Below are 19887 nucleotides of genomic sequence, written 5' to 3'. Positions count from 1 at the left end.
TGTGTGGTATGACTAGTGATTCATCAGCTAGACATTTCTTCAGATTGCAGATGTGGAACACATTGTGAATACCACTGAGCTCTTCAGGTAAGTTCAACTTATAAGCCACTGACCCAACACATTCGATGATCTCGAATGGCCCTATATTCCTCGGGCTTAACTTACCTTTCTTACCAAATCGCATCACCCCCTTCCAGGGTGATACTTTGAGCAAAACTTTATCACCAAGCTCGAACTTGAGGGGTTTTCGCCTTTTATCAGCATAGCTCTTCTGCCTATCCCGGGCAGCTTTTAGGCGGTCACGAATCTGGACAATCTTGTCCGTCGTTTCAAAGACTAGATCTGGACCTGACAATTGAGTGTCTCCTACTTCTGCCCAACAAATGGGTGTTCTGCACTTTCTACCATATTGTGCCTCGAAAGGCGCAACCTGAATGCTGGTATAATAGCTATTATTGTAGGAGAACTCGACCAAAGGTAGGTGCTTATCCCAGCTTCCTCCTAAATCAATTACACATGCACGAAGCATGTCTTCCGAGGTCTGGATGGTACGCTCACTCTGCCCATCCGTCTGAGGATGGTAAGCCGTACTAAAATTCAATTGCGTCCCCAGAGACTGTTGGAAACTTTTCCAAAAATGCGAAGTGTATCTGGTATCCCTATCAGAGATAATAGATACTGGTACCCCATGCAGAGATACGATTTTATCAACATACAGTTGGGCCAACATGTCCGAACTGTAAGTTTCCTTAATTGGTAGGAAATGTGCTGACTTAGTCAGTCTATCAACTATGACCCATATAGTATCATTTCCCTTCTGCGTCTTAGGCAACTTGGTGATGAAATCCTCATCACCATTTCCCATTTCCGATGGCCAGAAGCCAAAAATTTGCAAACTTCCAAGAATTGACCATGCAATCTTACAAGTCCGAATGTCATGCCATCTTTTTCAGTAGTGGGTCCTCTTTGCTCAGCCATTGCATGCTTGAATGTTCCTTACATGTTTTTACTTCACTTTGGATTCTTGTGGGAGGTTAACGTGACGGAAATACCAAGAACAAGTCTTGGATTCTCAATATAGTTGAACAAGACTTATTAAACTTATTTCAACTTCTTTTTAAATCCAGAATTTAAATTAGAGTTTTGTAGTAATATTCCTAAAGACCCAATTTCCATATAAAGGATGGAATTTTTTTTATTTAATTAGAAACAACCGGCTAGATGTTTATCGTAATGATTTAAGGATCTTGGGATTTATAATTTGGGTCGCTCAGAGGTGTTTTAATAACATGTCGCCCTTGGGTCGTTCAGAGGTATTTTTAATAACATGACGCCTTCTTTAAAATCCTACCATACATCTCTTATCTGATCCAGATTCCTGACACATTTGTCCCACATGACACGTGTCTTTCTTTTATTGGTCAGGGATTTCCGAGGTGTTACACCACCGGTGTTGAACCGCTCTGCCCTTCCATCCCTAATCAACCCGTCGTCACCCTCTCTGTACGTCTTGAATGTTAAAGTCGAAGCCGTGACTAAAAATTGAGCTTTTGGGTTGGGAGGAGGAAGAAGACGGCGACGGTTGTGGGGGAAGAAGACGACGGTGGCGGTAGGAGGAGGAGGAGAGTGGTGGAGGAGAGGGGTGGAGGAGAGGTGCTAGGGTTTTGTTATGTATGTGTGTTTTGTGAGAAGATGTTTGAAGTGTTTAGAAGTGGGAGGTCCACATCTGTTTGGGAAAGAGGACACGCAGACCTTTTAAATGAAATCTCTTCCGAAAAAACAAACAATCTGCAAAACAAAAGGTTTGCGCCACGTAGACAAAAGAAGCCAGGAATCTCTTTTTGAAAAAAACAAACAACACCTAAATGTTAAACAAGTAAGATATCTAAACCATTGATTGAGAGATGACAAGTAAACAATGAAAATAGAAAGGAATGTTTCAATATGCACGTGCCACATGCAAGATTTGTTAATATGCTATGAGATAAACACGGACTTGACTCCATTATTAGATCATGTTAAACACCATCACTTTACATGGTCGATATTCATTTCAATTTTAGTTCACCCAATCACTTTTAATATACACATGGCGTACTTTTAATAAATAAGTATTTTTTTTATAAGTGGTCACACTAGTTTGGTAATCACAAATCAGAAACTACATTTGGTCGAATATGAGACTAGTTTATATTTCACATTTTCATGGCCAAAAGTACAATTGTATCTCATATGTGTACTCATACAACGTTGGATTCACGGAATTCCCGTTGATATATTGGATCCGTGTTTATAATTTATGTGCTTAAAATTATACGTTGGGATTTCCATCATTCCCAATCTCATATTAAAAACGCCTTAAAAACCCAATTCAAACATCTCATACTTCTAATAATTTCTAGTTTTTAATTTTAGAATACTGAAATAACTTTTTCTTATTTTTTGGTTTCATTTCTTGTAATCGGACGAGTATCGTATATTGTCATCATCGTATTCATATACACGAAAAATTTATTTAACTAAGGGAAATTGACCTATAATAATCTCACATAGATCTTATTGACCATTAATAATCACACCTCAGAATATTTCCCTCACCAGTCCCACATTTCATCTATTTTTCTTACAATGGTCCCCCGTTAAAAAAACTTAACGGAGTTAAGCTTTTTTTTTTCCAAATTACAAACATATTTTTAGGGCTTTTGATCAGAACGATGGTACGAGTCTATTGATGTAAAACTTACTTCGAAATGATGCTCCAAGTGACTTGATTTTGGTTAATTGGAAATTTAAACACCCGAATTGAAGTGTCGTTTTCATCGTTTGGAGCACCGTTTCGAGGCAAGTTTTACAACAATGGATTCGTATCGTCGTTCTAATCAAAAGCCCTAAAAAATCTGTTTGTGATTTGGAAAAAAGCTTAACTCCGTTAAGTTTTTTTTTTAACAGGGGACTATTGTAGGAAAAATAGGTGAAAGGTGGGACTAGTGGGGGGAATATTCCGAGATGGGATTATTAATGACCAATAAGATCTAGGTGTGTTTATTACAGTCCAATTCCCCTTTAACTAATTATATATTATTCTTTTTGCATCCAAATACCCGTTGTAAATATATTTATGATTTTCATATTAGGTTGGGGATCTGCCGTCCATTTTTAAACCGTAATAAACTAACTTTTCTCGATGAACAGAAAATACTTAAATATAAATGTTATTAAAAAACAAGAATTTAAGTTGATGTTTAGTTATGCCATAAATGAACTTACCAAATAGTGCACATGTACCCGATAGTTATTGATAGTTTTTTGTCAATCGTTCAAAAAAAAGATAGTTTTTCGTCAAGTCGATGTCAACTTCCTATTTATATCCCAAACAACAAAAATGCTAAGTCTTAATTGTAAAACTTTTGGAAACGATATTAGGTTATGGTTATAGGTTATGACAAATCACTTGACCTAAGATTCTATTGGATTTTCGTTACAGGGGCGGCCCGAAGGGGATGTAGGGTGGTGACGACTCAGGGCCCAGACACTTTGAGGGCCCAAATTTTTTTTTAATAAAGTTACGCTCTAAACTTAGAATATATAATTACTGAATTGGATAAAGACAAGATGAGGCCCATGGTCTAGTAGTTACCATGCCATTTTATTGGCAAATATGTCTTAGGTTCTACTCTTGATAGCTTCATTTTTAGTTGATTTTTTTCCTTGCATTAAATGCAAATGACATTAGTTGACTAATCTTGTGTTATATTAAATCAAAATAGGAATCGTAGTTATTTCTCAAATCTAAATGTTTATTTATGTTAATTTCTTAAAATATTATTCAATCTACAATTAGTTATGTGTGTTTCATTTTTTTTATGAAAAAAAGTCTTATTTTGTTTTTTTTTTCTTTTTCAACTCTGTGTATTTTCTAAATAAATTTGGACAAGTTAGGATGGTTATACATGATCGTAAATAACGATTTTTAAAGTTACAACGTAACTGTTATACATGATCGTAAATAACGATTTTTAAAGTTACAGCGTAACTGTTCTACATTTTCTTAATTTACCCTTACAACGTGTTTTCTTTCTACGTTTCGTTGTCCAAATGCGCGTTTGATGTGCTTTTTATCTACGTTTCCATGTAAAAAAGTAGCCCGCCGCAACACGCGGGTTATTCCACAAATTTTTAATTCATTTCATATATTTAAAACTTTTTTGTATATTCTTTTTAAGAAGTTTATATTTTAGGGGCTCGTATTTTATCTTTGCACAAGGCCTATATATTTTCGAAGATTTTTGAAGACGGCCCTGTTTCGTTATAATGAATTTTTTAAGCTAATTTGTGTTTTAACACACACATAGAGTTCGAATAAGTGAATTTTCCATGAGAAGATAAAATTTGGTGCGTTAATTTTGCTATTTCAATGGTTAGAATTGGAAATAATAGAAAGTTAGAATGAGTTAAATGATAGAAAAAACTGAGTACCATTATACATTGTAGATTTTTTTTTTCTCTTTATATAAAACCAGGTCAACCAATTCTTTTAGTATATTTTTACAAAAGTCATAGAGATTTTTACCAGGACAACCAATTCTTTTAATATATTTTTACAAGTCATAGAGATTTTTTAAATTCGTTTATGATATTGCTATAAGAACGATGGTTTTTAAAATTTTGATACATTATTCTATTCTATTCTATTATGCACTGGACCAAATTTCATAAATTTCATCTAATTTCTCGACATACTAAATACATATTAATAATACATTATTAGTTAACCATCAAGCCAATGATGTCCAGCTCAGCTGGACGGAGGTGTGAGGGTTTTTCCCATAGGCTCGGGTTCAATCCCGGTCTGTGGCGGTTTCCCACACAGGATTGTGGGGGGGTGGGGGTCAGTCCCCGCTTGAAACTCCCGGTCAGACCAACCGGTCAAGTGTGGGATTCGATCCTGGTTCTTCTCGTTTGGACTTGTGTCATTTGCCAGCTGATGTACACCTTCCAAAAAAAATTAGTTAACCATCAATTATCAAATGACAAATACAAACATGAACAGTGCTAATTATGCATTGGACCAAATTTCATCTAATTTCTCATACTAAATACATATTAAAAATACATTAGTTAACCATCAATTATCAAATAAGTGTACTATTGCACCTTTTATTATTATTTGGATTTTTTTTATCATGTGAATTTAGACATGTGCCATCCCTAAATTTTGTACTTGGTCCAAATTTATTCTATCAGATGTTTATTATTTAAATTGCTCGACAAAATGTTTGAAAACATCAACTGGTATGTTTATAATAATAAAAGACAAACGCTTATTGTATTAATAATAAGCTTATTTTATATAATAACATTTCTAGTTGTGCATAGTAGTAATTCATTATTTGTGTATCTTGATTGTCGGATTACATTATTATTATTATTATTATTATTATTATTATTATTATTATTATTATTATTATTATTACTATTATTATTACTATTATTATTACTATTACTATTATTATTACTATTATTATTATTATTATTATTATTATTATTATTATTAGAGTTAATTGCCCGGATGGTCCCTGTGGTTTCACGTTTTTTCACGTTTAGTCCCTACCTTTTGAAAATAGCAGTTATGCTCCCTATGGTTTGTTATTTTGTTACTCGGATAGTCCACTGTCTAGATGTCAATTAGTTTGGAAATACCAGGTATGCTCCCTATGGTTTGTCATTTTGTTACTCGGATGGTCCCATGAGTAAATGTCAGGTGACTATCCGAGTAACAAAATGACAAACCATAAGGAGCATACCTGCTAGTTTCAAAAGGTAGGAACTAAACGTGAAAAAACATAAAACCACAGGGACCATCCGGGAAATTAACTCTTATTATTATTATTATTATTATTATTATTATTATTATTATTATTATTTCTTTAGTTAATTTATAATTATAATTCATTTTTGGTTAATGTTGGTTGTATAGCTACAATATTATTATTTTTTCTTTAATTAATTAATGTTTCTAAACCTAAACTTTAATATAGTTACTATATGGCTCCTAAACTCAGAGGCGGACCCACCCCCAACCTAAGGTGGGCAGGTTCACCCCCGAGGAAAAAAAATTAACGTTATTTTTCGTCGAAAATCCCATCCGTATCCATTGGAATTTTTCGTTCGTACCCCTTAGATGAAAAATGTTATCGATTTGTATTTATTTTTTTAGTAAACTCTGATTAAAAAAAACACTACCTAAATTATATAAACTTATACTATCGAACTTAACCCAAATACCCAATATCTTAACCCACTATTTCATTAAACATAACTAGCCTACTAATTCCTAGCCAATTGACCAAAACCAACCTCAGTTCAAACTATAATAATGAAAATAAGCCCAATAGTCCCTTAGAATTCCTCCCACCCTCCCTCTCTTGCGTTGTCTCCTGCCAGGGATCAGCGAACACAGCAGCAACCACAATAGCACGTCATATGCAGCCACGAACCACAACCGTCTGACACCAAATCGCCATCGTCCGACACCAAACCAACCTGAATCCGATAAAGGGTGAGTTTTTATGTTTTCTGATGATTTTAATAGATATTATAGGAGAAAAAGTGTAATAAAATTCTTAAATAGTTTTGAAATTTCGTGTGTTTTGACGTTGTTTATGGTTGTTTAGATGATTTTTTGGGTGAGTATATTGTTTAGATGATTTTTAGGGTGATTACACACGATTTCTAGGGCTTGAATAGTTGAAAATTAAAATTGAAACATTATATTATAGAGCGATGAAATTATGGATCAATTTGTTTGTGATAGGAACCATAAGTAGGGACGTTATGGCGCGATTTCTCAAGAGGAAAGTTGACACATCTTCCGAATTCATTGATGTGGATACTCTGCCTTCGGAAAGTTGATATATCTTCCGAATTTGTATATGTTATATAGAGAAAGACTTGCTTAAGAGAGTAGCTTTAGATGATGTTTTTGATATATTTCAAAAAATGAAAACCCATATGGCGACGTTTTAGTTGTGTTTGTAACAATGTTTGACGTGTTTTTGATGATTATATAAATTTAGTTTGATGTTCTTTTGCTTTACATGACCCGACCCGAACTGACACGATACGAATCGATTTTTTTACTTATATACCTAGGGGCCTAAAATTTTTAAAAATGTTCCGCACTCCCATGGGAAAATTCCTAGGTCCGCCACTGCTTAAACTCTGATAATTTGTTTTATAAATGATCCATTTTAATACCCCTTAACTTTAATAGATTATAATACGGAATTATTAATAATAATTCTATTTCTACTAATGATTTACGTTATGCCCCCGGACTTATATACGACACTTTAAGTTTAACAAAGTTACTTTTTCATTTTTTAATAAAAATTTGTTCTTTTATCTTTTTTTATAAGCTTAATTCCTTTGTAAATTCATATAATATTACGTAAGATAAATTAGTTATAAAAGTATATACTTTTATTTAACTTATTGTAATTAAAGCTCTTACTCTAATTAAAGCTAACTTTTAACTTAAGAGATGTTATTTTATTGTGTTGCTTGCTTATTTTTCTCGCCGTTTAGATTAAAGCCTATATGGTCTAAATTATAGCTTCAATAAACCAAGTAACAAATTTAATTATTTTTTTTTGATTTACCTTATTATAGTTCAAGCTTACTTTTAACTCTAGACATTTTTATTTAACCATATTTATTGCTTAATTTTATTGTCATTAAGATTAACTCCTTGATGATCTATAATAACCCATCGATATATCATGTAACCAATACATCCTCACTAGCACCCTCCTTCAAACCCGCCGCGAAGTGCGAGCTTCAATACTAGTTTACTATAATAATACGTTTAAACTAATTAGAACGATGCATATAACATTACAACAGTGCATCTAAGCTGTTAAGGTCTGACGCATAAATGAGTTGTACGATTATAATGATACGTTTAAACCATTACAATGTACATTTTAAAACCACTTGTAGTTTAACAGACATATATACCATCGCCCTAAAATAAATGTGTCGTGTCCTAGATACTTTGTATCCAATCCGGGTCACAAATCTCCACCTCTAAGCGAACAATGTCACCACTTCCGGATCGAATTTCCTAACTAATTGAGAACCATTGTCTACCCAGGCCAAACCCCACCCTTTTGGGGACTTGAAATTCTTAGATTCAAACATATCAGAGAAACATCATTACTCATTTACTTTAATCTCATCATTCTCTAAACACAAAATTCGAACTGCAAATCCTAATTAATGATCGATGAAGGCTAATGATGGTTTTAGTTGCACATAGTAATGTATTTTTGAGTATTGAGGGAGGTGTGGTGCATGTAAGAGTAAGAGTAAACATATGTGTCTTAATATCGTGAATAAAGGATCTAAAGTGCACAATCACCATAGATGATACACGACATTGGGAAAGGCAAGAATATGATGCTGGTCCAAATGGATTTTTTGTGTTGTTTTTTTGTTGGGTTTGTTTCAAGCGGATTAGGGTTGCAATGATTTGTAAAATTGAAAGAGCTCGCCGGAGACGAAAAGCTCGCCGAAGAAGATGATTGGAAAACATAGTGTGGGAAATTTGAAGTCAATGGGACCCACCTTTAGTTGTTTTATTTTTTAGAATTTTATATAACTATCTTTAATTGATAGTGGCAATTTGGTAATTTCATCAAAACTTAACAACATAAATGGATGGAGTTAATATGGGTGGGTCTAATTGAAGCGAAAATGAAACCACTGGTACTGTTTTGGTAATTTTTAAACTAATGGACTGTAATAGTTATTTTTAGCAAACCACATGGATGAAAAATGTAATTAACTCTTTTCTTATCTTCGTTTATGATATTGCTACAAGAATGACGGTTTTTAAAATTTTGATGCATTGGTCATTTCACCAAAACTTAACAACATAAATGGATGGAGTTAATGTGGGTGGGTTTAATTGAAGCGAAAATGAAACCACTGGTACTGTTTTGCTAATTTTTAAACTAATGGACTGTAATAGTTATTTTCAACAAACCACATGGACGAAAAAAGTAATTAACTCTTTTCTTATATTCGTTTATGATATTGCTACAAGAATGATGGTTTTTAAAATTTGGATGCATTATTTACTATAACTAGTAGTCGAACCCGTGTAAAACACGGGTAGTTTTAGTAACGTTTCATTATATTAATTAGTAAGTAATAGGTTCATTTAGATTGTCGGGGATTTGATATATATTGACATTCAAAGTCATTGTCCAGACTATAAAACACTGATGTGATAAATACAGTTACATATAAACATTGTTAACATAAACATTGATGCAATATATGTTGTTGATGCTGAACCACTGTTGTTGTTGGGCAGTGGTTCACCTTTGGTTGATCAGGCCTTTGGTTCATCAGTGCTTGTCTTAACAGGCCTTTGGTCTTCATCAGTGCTTTGGTCTTCAACAGTGGATGATCTTCATCAGTGCTTTGGTGATGAAGGCCTACTCATGAATCTCTTGGCTATTTCTTGTAGCTTTGCTGAGTCAGGATTTTCTACCAACATCTGCTTGATGGCCACTTTAAATACTTCAGATTCTTCTTGTGCTTCTTCTTCTTCTTCGTCCATCTGTTTTTACCTATTTCTTTGATAGACAACAATAGCAGATGGAACAGTGGATTTAGCAGATCTTTTAGTTGGTAGGGTCTGTTTGATTGAAACCTTTGATGTTGGATAATCTGGCTTTTTAGGAACAGAGGGATCTTTCTTTCTTCTTTCTTCCAATTTGTATGTGTCTATCACTTTAACCTCTGTCCACCTTATGATTTGATTCCTTGAGCCATAATTTGCAGTTATAAGCTCTTCCTTCATTCTCTTCAATTTCAAAACCCTTTCAGGTACATTTTTTTATACTGGGACCAGACTGGTGGGGTTGGTTTTATTGTTGAGTCATCAAGCATCTTTTGTATTCTTCCAATTTCTTGCTTGAGCTCACTTATGGTCCAGTCTTTGAATTGATACCTTTCTGCCTTGTATTTCTTGTTTTCCATGATGTGCTCAATGTAATCTTGCCTTAGGCTTTCATAATCTCTTTCTGATAACTGCTGACAAAGATCTTTTGAAAACTGTTCTAGTGTTCTGACTTGGCTAAGAAAATATTGCAGATTTCTCTGTATTTCTTTATCAGATTTTCCTTTTGTGTCTCTTTTTTAGATATCCTCTGCTTGTTTGGCTTTCAGTTGAAGATACTCATCAATGTTTTTTGGCAAAGGATAACCATGAAGAGATGGGAAGTTTCTCTTTTGAGGATTATCTTCAGAATAGAAGGATTTAATCTCCTCTCTAACTGCTGGAAGATCTAGAGGATATTTCACTCCCAAAGGAACCAAGGCAGTAATTTCCTCAGTGATTTGAATTGAAGTAGGTTTTTGCATGGTGGATAGGATCAGAGGTTGTGAAGATATTGGAAGTGGAGAAGGTACAGTGTCATCTTCAAGTATGACATTTGTTTGCCTCCTTCTCTTGATTTTTGGTGTGGTTGGAGGTGTTGAATTTGGATGTGTATCTTTGGATTGAGTGGTGGTTGGTAAAGTGATGAGAGCATTGGTTAAAACAACATCTGTTGAAACCACTGATGTATCAACAACTGTTGATATACCAGGTGTCTCAACATCTGTTAGCTTTGTGGTTTGAGGTGAAGAACTTTTGGGGATTTCAATGAATTGTTCAATGGATTTGGAAGGTGTGGAAATAGGTTGGCTGACCTTTCTGGTAGCTCTCCTTGTTTTTGAGGTACCCTGGTCTTCCTGTTGCCATTAGAACTTTCTTTTCCTCTTCAAATCTTATAGAACCCTTTCGTTCCATTCTCTTTTTTCCTTTTGCTTTTTCTTCAGCAAACAGGTTGATAGTCATCAACCTTCTTTGTACCATCTGGTTTTGGAATCTCTACAACAGGTTTAGCTTTTGGATCAGGCTCTAGGTGTAAACCTTCCTTTCGTTTCTTTCCTTTCTCCCCTTTTTTGGCATCATCAGTGTTTACATAGATAATGGTAGGAGGAGAAGTACCGGTGGTTTGGAGTAACTGAGCTTTGATGGCTTTAATATCAGCTTGAGTGTCCTTATACCTTGCATCCATCATATTTCTAAACAGTTGTAACTGGATTTCATGTTGTTGATCAACATATTTTCTTTGTTGATAAAGCAGAGGTTGTAGGAGTTGCCATAGCTCACTTGTTGTGGTAGCAGATGATGAAGCAGTGGATTAAGACTTTAATGATTGTAACAACTGTTGCAACATATTTTTGATATCTTCCACAGATGTTTCAATATTGGTAACTCTCTCCGTCAATTCCTGATATCTTAAACCATCACCTAAGCTAATGGGATCATCTGATTTCCCCCCAGCAGTGATTGTATCAGCAGTTGGACCAGGAGAAGTCTCCAATGGTTCATCCACTGATGTAACACCCCGAGAAATATAAATCTGTGATTATAAATTTAAGTGGCAATAAATGAAATAAACTAACTAGGAATAAAAATAACCTAGTTAGTTAATTATCTTGTAGTAATATGTAAGTTTGAATAAAAACATCTAAAATAAAGAAAGAACTAATAGTTGAGGGGCCAAAGATGTTAAAGGTCAAACTAGTCCTAATAAAAACAAAAAAAATAAAAAAGCAAACACATATTTTGTGTGTGTGGATCGAATAGAACGCAGGGGAGGGCGACCAAACTACCATCAAACCCTAGTTTCAACAAATTGATCAAACTGAGAGCCTTAATCAGTTCCAAATCGATTTTCAAGCATAAATTAGTGATCACCTCAGTGAAGTGGTCATAAGGTATGCAAAATTCCATAATTTAGTTCCATATCAGATTTCTTGATGATTTGTGAAACCAAAATCTAAGCTTGATATGTTGATGTTTAGATGAAAATAGTGTTGGAAACATGTTTAGATATAAACCCTAGCTAACAATTTGTGAAATTGATGCTCAAATTATGAATATTCATGTTTACCCATATAGGTATTAAATGGGTTTTGTGAATAATAAGGAATCCTAATAATGTAATCAGAAAACTGATGTTAACGGCTTGCATGAAGCGAATCTGATATTAGTATGCATGCTAGAAGTAAAGAACTTGCAAAATGTATAAAAGTTTGGCTAAATAGTTGAGACATGAACTTGATAATGATTAATTGAAAACCAAGCTCTTACAGTGTTTGCTAAAATGCTTAAGAGAAAGCTAACATAGCGAATTTGAGATAAAAACACATGTTTGAACAATATGACAAATTATGCGTAATATGTTGTGAAAAGAGTTCTAAACAATATTTGGTTGAACTCTATAGGCAAGGAATCCGGATCGTCAACTGGACAAGCCGGTGGAGACACGCGTTTGAAAGGAGTGCATTAAAGGTACGTAACTATTAGTTCCGTTGCTTAGTTACAAAGAATGTTTATTATGTTTGTAAATGATATCGTAGTGTGATAAGAATGTTTGATATATAATTGAAGTGACAAAGTTCACTCGATAGATCAAACGGGTCAATTTGAATAAATCTTGGTAGCCATCAAAGTGAAGGTTTTCACTTGACAACGGAATGGGTCAAAACTGGTTTTTCAAAATAACAAAGTAAGTAGAGACTTGGAAGTCACATTATATGTTAACAATAGGAGGTGATATGCCAAGAGATTGGATGCACCAAATTGATGTTTATGAACCCTTGATATTGGGTCAAATGTCTAGAATTCGCTTGCAAGATATGCATAAAGTGGTTTGCTCGAATTATAGAAAACGAGCATGAAATTCTAGTGCATGCGTAAAACCATGTTATGGTGATGATACGCCATAGTTGACAAGCCCGGGGAATGGGTAACAAAGCTTAGAAATCAATGAAATTGAATGATGACAAATATGTCACAAAACAAACGGGTCAAATAATCGAAACAAGGATTTGTGAACAATTCATTTATAAACCAGGTTTCGTTGCGTGAAATTTAAATGGTTAGATCCGTATTTTTATTACGGACGCGTAGGAAAAAGAATCGACTAAAACGGACATGTAGGTAAAAAGTTATGGCCTTTCAAAGTTAGATTTTTAGAAATTATGGAGCTGGGCATAAATGCAGGTCAAAAGCCTGCACCCGCTGGAAAACCATCTCCCTCGCGGAACGCGGAGGGAGACCCTGAACCTGTCGCGACACGCGGGGCTTTCTCGCGGCCCGCGAAAGCTGATATGGGATCTGTCGCGGGGCGCGACAGACCCAAAATGCTGAAATTTTATTTTGTTTCCGTTGTTTGATATTGGAACTTGTTTACAAACGTTTTAATGTTGTCAAAACTAACAATTGATGTGGTTTTGACCTCAGGTGATGTTCGTCTCATTCTGGATGCCGATCAAGCAAGAATTCAAGAACCGAACACAAAGTTTTGAAGCTTCCGCGCTAATTAAATCTTGTTTTAGACGATGTTTGTTTTGTAAAAACTAACAAAATGTTGAATGTTTTTAAACTAGTTAGTTGACTAAATTAGAATATCATAACCATGTGATCTTAGTTTTTATAACTAAGTGTTGAAATTATGCATTTTGATTTTAAAAATGCGTATTGTAGTCTGAAATCTTAAATTATTGAGGCGGGTCTACAACTGATGCCCCTTTGTCTTGGTACTGGGGATTTCTATCATTTTTAACTATTTTAAGGATAAATTTTTGAATTTCTGAAAACATTTTAATGCTTTATTCTTAGAAAAATAGGATTTTTTCTGTTATTCCATGTTCAGCATGCCAATTCTAACATATGCTATGTTCTTTGATGACCCACTTTTTACCAATTAGATTATCATCCTTTGGCTGTGGTACAAGTTTTCAATCTTGTTGTCACTGAACTGTTGAAGCTCCTCTTACATAATAGCTACCCAACTTTCTGTCTGTTAGTGCCCCATGGTACTTGACTTGTTGAAGGAATGGAAGAATGCCGATAAGACAAATGTTTTAGGATTGACTTTTTGTAGGAATTCCTTTTCATTGATGTTGTCAAGTGTTTTGTAAAATGGATGAGTTCTAAAAAGGATTGATGTTTAAAAGGTGATGCTACAGATGTGAGTCATTTGAGCTAACAACTGTTGGTAACTTTTGATGATCCAACAGCTGTTTGAAATGAAAACAGAGGGTTTTGAAAGATAGGTATGGCACACTGATGATTTTTATCCATTTTGATGGATTTTTCTCAACAGTGGTTAGGGGTGAGCTGGCAAAGGTTTATGAGATTTACTTTGGTCAAGCATTGTTGGTGTATCAGTGGTTGAGCTTTCACAGCTATTTTGAACATTTGCTGCTCTGATAATGGAAGTGATTTTGACTTGTGAATTTCCTGCAGAATTAGTTCTTGATAAACACATTTTAGATGCAAGTTTTTTCAAAATTGTTATTCACATATAAAATCTTGTTCCTAAGGTTTTTTTCAACTCTCTTATGTTACCAAAAGCATAAATGCAATTTTCCTGAACATAGGTCTTTAATGACTTGAGATGAACCCTTAGCAGCAGTCAATCAAAGAGAAATAGTTTTGATAAACACATGCTTTTCATTAGTCAAAAGATTACAATCAAAGGTTTACAATCAATTATTAAATGCATGCTTACATACTAAACTCCCCCTCAGCCTGAGCTCACTGGTTGATCGTACAAGATGAATGGATTGGAGGAGAAAACTCGCTCAAATAGAAAAATACAAATGTTCTATTTATAGTATAGATCAAACCACTTAGGTGATGTGATAAATACTGTTACATATAAACACTGTTGTTATATATACTGTTACATATAAACACTGATGTGATAAATACCGTTACATATAAACACTGAGGTGATACTGTCACACCCCGAAATATCAGAGCTGGCATGACTGGACTGGTATCTTCATTGCACAGCGGAAGCTAATAATGCTAAGACTTCTAGAAATTGAACGCTTGCTAAGTACTCAAATTCCCATGGGTTCTCCTATTCCAACCGCGCCATGATTTGAAAAGTAACCTGAGAAAGAAACATGCGAAAAATCAACATAAAGTTAAGCGAGTTCATAGTTTGTTTTGAAAAGATTTTAAACAAATCCTTTTTGTTTACCGGTTTAAAAGTTATGGAGAAAATTTAGTAAAATCATTTTCTCGACATGTTATTTGAAAACTGTGGGTCTAGCCCACGAAAGTCTTTGTGCATTGCACGAGAGAGAATGGGTCGAGCCCAAAAGAGTCTTTGTAAGCAGGACCAACGCATCCTCTAACTTGTACATAAGTTGAAAATCGTTACCAAAGTTCGTAAATCATGTATTTGTGAGTTTTTATCAAATGTATCTTGAAAACATTTGAAAATCCGAGTATCAAAACCGGTATGTAAGCGTCTATGAACAGATCATTAATGTTTTGTGTCACGGCCCCGACCCGGTTTGACCCGTTTCAGGAGCCGCGAGACAGAAATCCCGTGGTATTTAATTTAGGCGACAGCGGAAGTCTTTTTAAAACAGGATCTTTTATTATTAAAACTGCACGTTACATAATTTAGGGATAAAACCCGATAATTTACAATACGGTGATTTCAATGGAAATCTTTATTTTTCAAAACATGTTTCTTTATTTATTTACACTGAGCCACTTTTCTAAGCTGGTAGTGCTTCCTGACACTTTTCTTTGCTCACAACAGATTACCTGAAACATGTTTGAAAAAGGTTTTGTCAGCGGGGAAATACTGAGTGAGTTCATTCAGGTTTTAGGAAATGACCCATAGTTATAATTTACAGCATAAGAGCGATTACAATGGTTCATATCTTATTTTTATCTGGCTTTCTGTCACAATGGTGACAAGTCACAATGGTGACGATGGTCATACCACTACTAGGTCAATGAACTCTAATAGTGACGTTCCTCCCTAGTAGGTCAATGAACCTAACTGGGAGAAATAGTAATGTGCACAATACCCCACTAACCAATAAATCAAGATATCCACGACTTAGTCCCTGTAATTATAACTTTTTGAAAATAAATTTGGAGTATTGTAAAACAGTTGATAAAAAGAGAATGACTCACATTGCAGATTTAACGAGCAGTGTACAAGCCTACTGATTAGCCTTAATTATTCCTAATTTAACAATAATGCACACACACAAACGGATTAGTAACTAATTCAGCAGTTACGTCAATTCACGAGATCAAACCCTCACATCGATTAACAAGTGCGATACTTAATAATTCAATCGGATTCACAACGAATAACAGAGCATAGTCCGAATTCGAACAGTACTCAAATATTCAAGTCGAAATCACGACGAATAATCAAAGTACAACTCAATTTGAGCAGCACTCGGACAATCGTTGGATAGTTATAATCGATCGGACGTTGAATCGTAATAGCGATCGAGTTATTACCCTGATTGCGGCAGCACTTCGTGATCGGTGTGTGTTGTGAACGACATTCGCTATAACTCGATGGTTACAGAGAATTTGGACGTCGTTTCTGTGTCAGAATTCAAGTCCCAAGGCCTTCTATTTATAACCGAAATTTGCACCTCCCGCGTGTCGCGGAAGAATCCGTGGCACTTGCCGCGTATCGCCTGGGATGTCAATTTAGGGTAGGGTAGGTACGTGTCCAACTAGCTCAGGTGAGTCGACAGTTTCGAGAAATTCAATTTAGACAGCGATTTTAGATGATAATTATCAATTAGGGTTTACCTCCCTGAGTTTTGGGGGCCCTAATCCTGTTTCCGATTGTTCTAAAAATTTTAGGGCTAATGCAGAATTACTTGGGTGTCTCAATTAGGGTTTTCTTATTGATTAATTATCGTCCTAATTATTGATTTTAGTGACAGTTGTTACATCCTCCCCACCTTAAGAAAAATCTCGTCCTCGAGATTTACTGAAATAGATGAGGGTATTTTCGTTTCATCTCTGATTCCAGTTCCCAAGTGTACTCTGGTCCTCTTCTGGATTCTATTTGACTTTCACTAGCACTAGTCGTTTGTGTTTTGAAAAACTTAATCTTCTGGTCTTCTATTTGTAAGGGTTTCTCTACGAATTTCAGTTTTTCATTTATCTCTATATCTTGAAGAGGTACTACCAGGGATTCGTCTGTGAGACATTTCTTGTGATTGGATACATGAAACACATCATGTACTCCTACTAACTCTTCTGGTAGTTGTAAACAATAAGCTACTGGTCCTATTCGTTGGATTACTGGAAATGGTCCTACGTATCTTGGACTTAGCTTCTTAAATTCCTTTCCAAGGAAATACTTTCAATAGCATTTTGTCTCCAATTCGAACTCCTACGGCTCTTGTTTATTATTTGTATACTCTTCTAACCGTCTTCAGCCTTTCCTTCATGATACTAAATATCACAGTCGTAGTCACCGAGGATTTCCTTTTCCTCATGTTTAATTCTTGTTGCTCAAATATGTATCTTAAATTCTTATGACCCGTATGGATAGTAAACTTACTTCTTAAGGGCAAAATTATGGCTACTAATTCTAAGTCATGAGTGGTATAGCTTTCTTCGTGCTTTTTCAATTGCCTTGATGCATACACAATTACCTTTTTGCGTTGCATTAACACACATCTAAATCTTAGCTTTGATGTATTACCATATACTTTAAAATCTTCTGTTCCTTCTGGTAAGGCTAGGATTGGAATATTTGTTAATTTATGCTAGAGGCTTCTTTTTGTTTAGGTTCTTATTTAGAATTAACTATTTTAGCTTAGTTAAGGATATATCTATCTAAGAGAATCCTTAATAAACTGCCTATAGTATCTGGCTAAATTTACAAAATTCCTAATTTCCATTTAGGGATTGCGAAATCTTCCATTTTAGTAATTTGCTGCTATCTTAGTAGGATCTAAGTGAATACCTTCATGATTCATCATGTGACCTTAAGTGGTTTATTTCCTGTAATCATAAATGCTTCTCCGGCGGGTGCCTGGATTTTTTTATAAAGTTCTTATCACAGAGAATTCGAGCAGGGTTGGCTACTAACCAATCTATTCTTAACACAACATCAAACTCGGCTAATTTCTTAGGAATTAGATTGGCGAAGAATTCTATGACCTGAGAGTTCTATATTTTCCTTTTTGCTTATTTCGACTGTAAAGATTTGCCTAAGTTCGATTAATGATAGGTTAAGAGTTTGACAGAATGAAGTATTTGTAAAACTTTGGTTTGCACCAGAGTCAGATAATACTTTTTGTGTAAATGTTGTAACCTAGGACGTACCGGCTATCACATCTGGAATGAGCTCTGCTTCCTGAGCAGTTAATTGAAAGGCTCTTTGTGACAACTCGAGTTTTCGACCTTCACTTTCACATTAAATGCACGTTGACTTTGACTGATTAGTTGTTTGACTTATTGACTTGTAATGTGCACATTGTGATAGTGATTAGTGCATGATTATGTGGTTGCTTGTATAACATGAAACTTGTTGAAAAACCTAAAACTGATAACATATGAATGATCCCGACGAGACAAACTTTGATTCGCCAAAACAACCCGACGAAACAGAAGTCTGTTTCGTCAAACTCTATCTTGACGAAACTAAAGAGTTTCGCCGGCCCAGTATTTCGCCGAAGCCCATTACGGGCCCAAAACGTTAAATCGAATATTAAAACGTGAAATAGCTTCAGTTTCACACTTTTATCAAAAACCACCGAAACCCTAGAACCTTTCTCTGTCATTGGCGATCGCGAATTCCCGAAACACCGGAACGATCAAGTTGCTATCTTTGTTATCATTCTTCGTGGTTAGTGTTTATTTCTCGCACGATTGTTTGTATCCTTGTTATATACTAATTGAATACATGATTCATTGTGCTTGATCCCATGTTGTGAATTCGCGAATTGATTGATGATAACCTTGGTGAACAATAATGAAGCTGGTAATCATAGGATTCTTATTGTTAAATCAAATGGGTTTATGATTCTAAGACATATTGATTGACAGGGTGAATTCGTATTCCTGTATATATACTCGTTACATAAATTGTTCAGAATGATGTTGGTTTTGTATGAATGATTGAACATCTGTGATTGATGATGATTGTATGATTGTCGACGGCTGTGGGTATGATTAGGGTTCTGTAAAACGTAACTGATAATTGACGTAAATGATAATTGACGTAACTGATGTTTGACGAACTTGACTGGCTTGACGAAACAGAACTCTCGGCGAAACATAATGTGTTTCGCCAAGGGTGATCGACGAAACAGAACTCTGTTTCGCCAAAGGCAAGATTGACGAAACAGAATGTGTTTCGCCAAAGTGTGTTTCGCCGAATGTGATTCGCCAAAGTGTGTTTCGCCAATTCGAATACTTTGCACAGTAACCTGACTTAACTCTGTTAGAAGTTAACTGGATTGATTAACCACTGTTAAGTGATACGCATGACTTATATGAACTCGAATGTGTACAATGTGCTACTTGGTGATTATCGATGCATTGTCCTTTGTGATCACACATACGTGCCAACTTCGTGAATATCAACTGATCAAATACATGTGAATATTTAGGACTTGACTGATTAAGTGTGAGCGAGTAGTTAATCTTACCGAGCAAACCAAGGTGAGTTCACTGCATTTCTCAAGCATGTGTCCCGGTGGTTTGGGACAACTAGTAAACATTTGGAAGGGAATCTTGGGTGAACATTTAAATTGGGTTTTGGTTATTGAACATGGAACCAATCATTATCGGATTGCCTGTAGGGCAATGGGGTAATTAGTTGATAGCGCTATTAGGTTTAATACCTCACACCGGGACGTAAGGACGAGCGTGAACTAATTATCTGGGCATCATTACCAATGCTTGGTTAGGGGCATTGGGGACTGGGCACACTTCCAGGTTATTAAGGG

The sequence above is a fragment of the Helianthus annuus genome, chromosome 8 (assembly GCF_002127325.2).
Source record: "Helianthus annuus cultivar XRQ/B chromosome 8, HanXRQr2.0-SUNRISE, whole genome shotgun sequence".
Taxonomy (NCBI): domain Eukaryota; kingdom Viridiplantae; phylum Streptophyta; class Magnoliopsida; order Asterales; family Asteraceae; genus Helianthus; species Helianthus annuus.
This window is presented reverse-complemented; position numbering follows the sequence as displayed.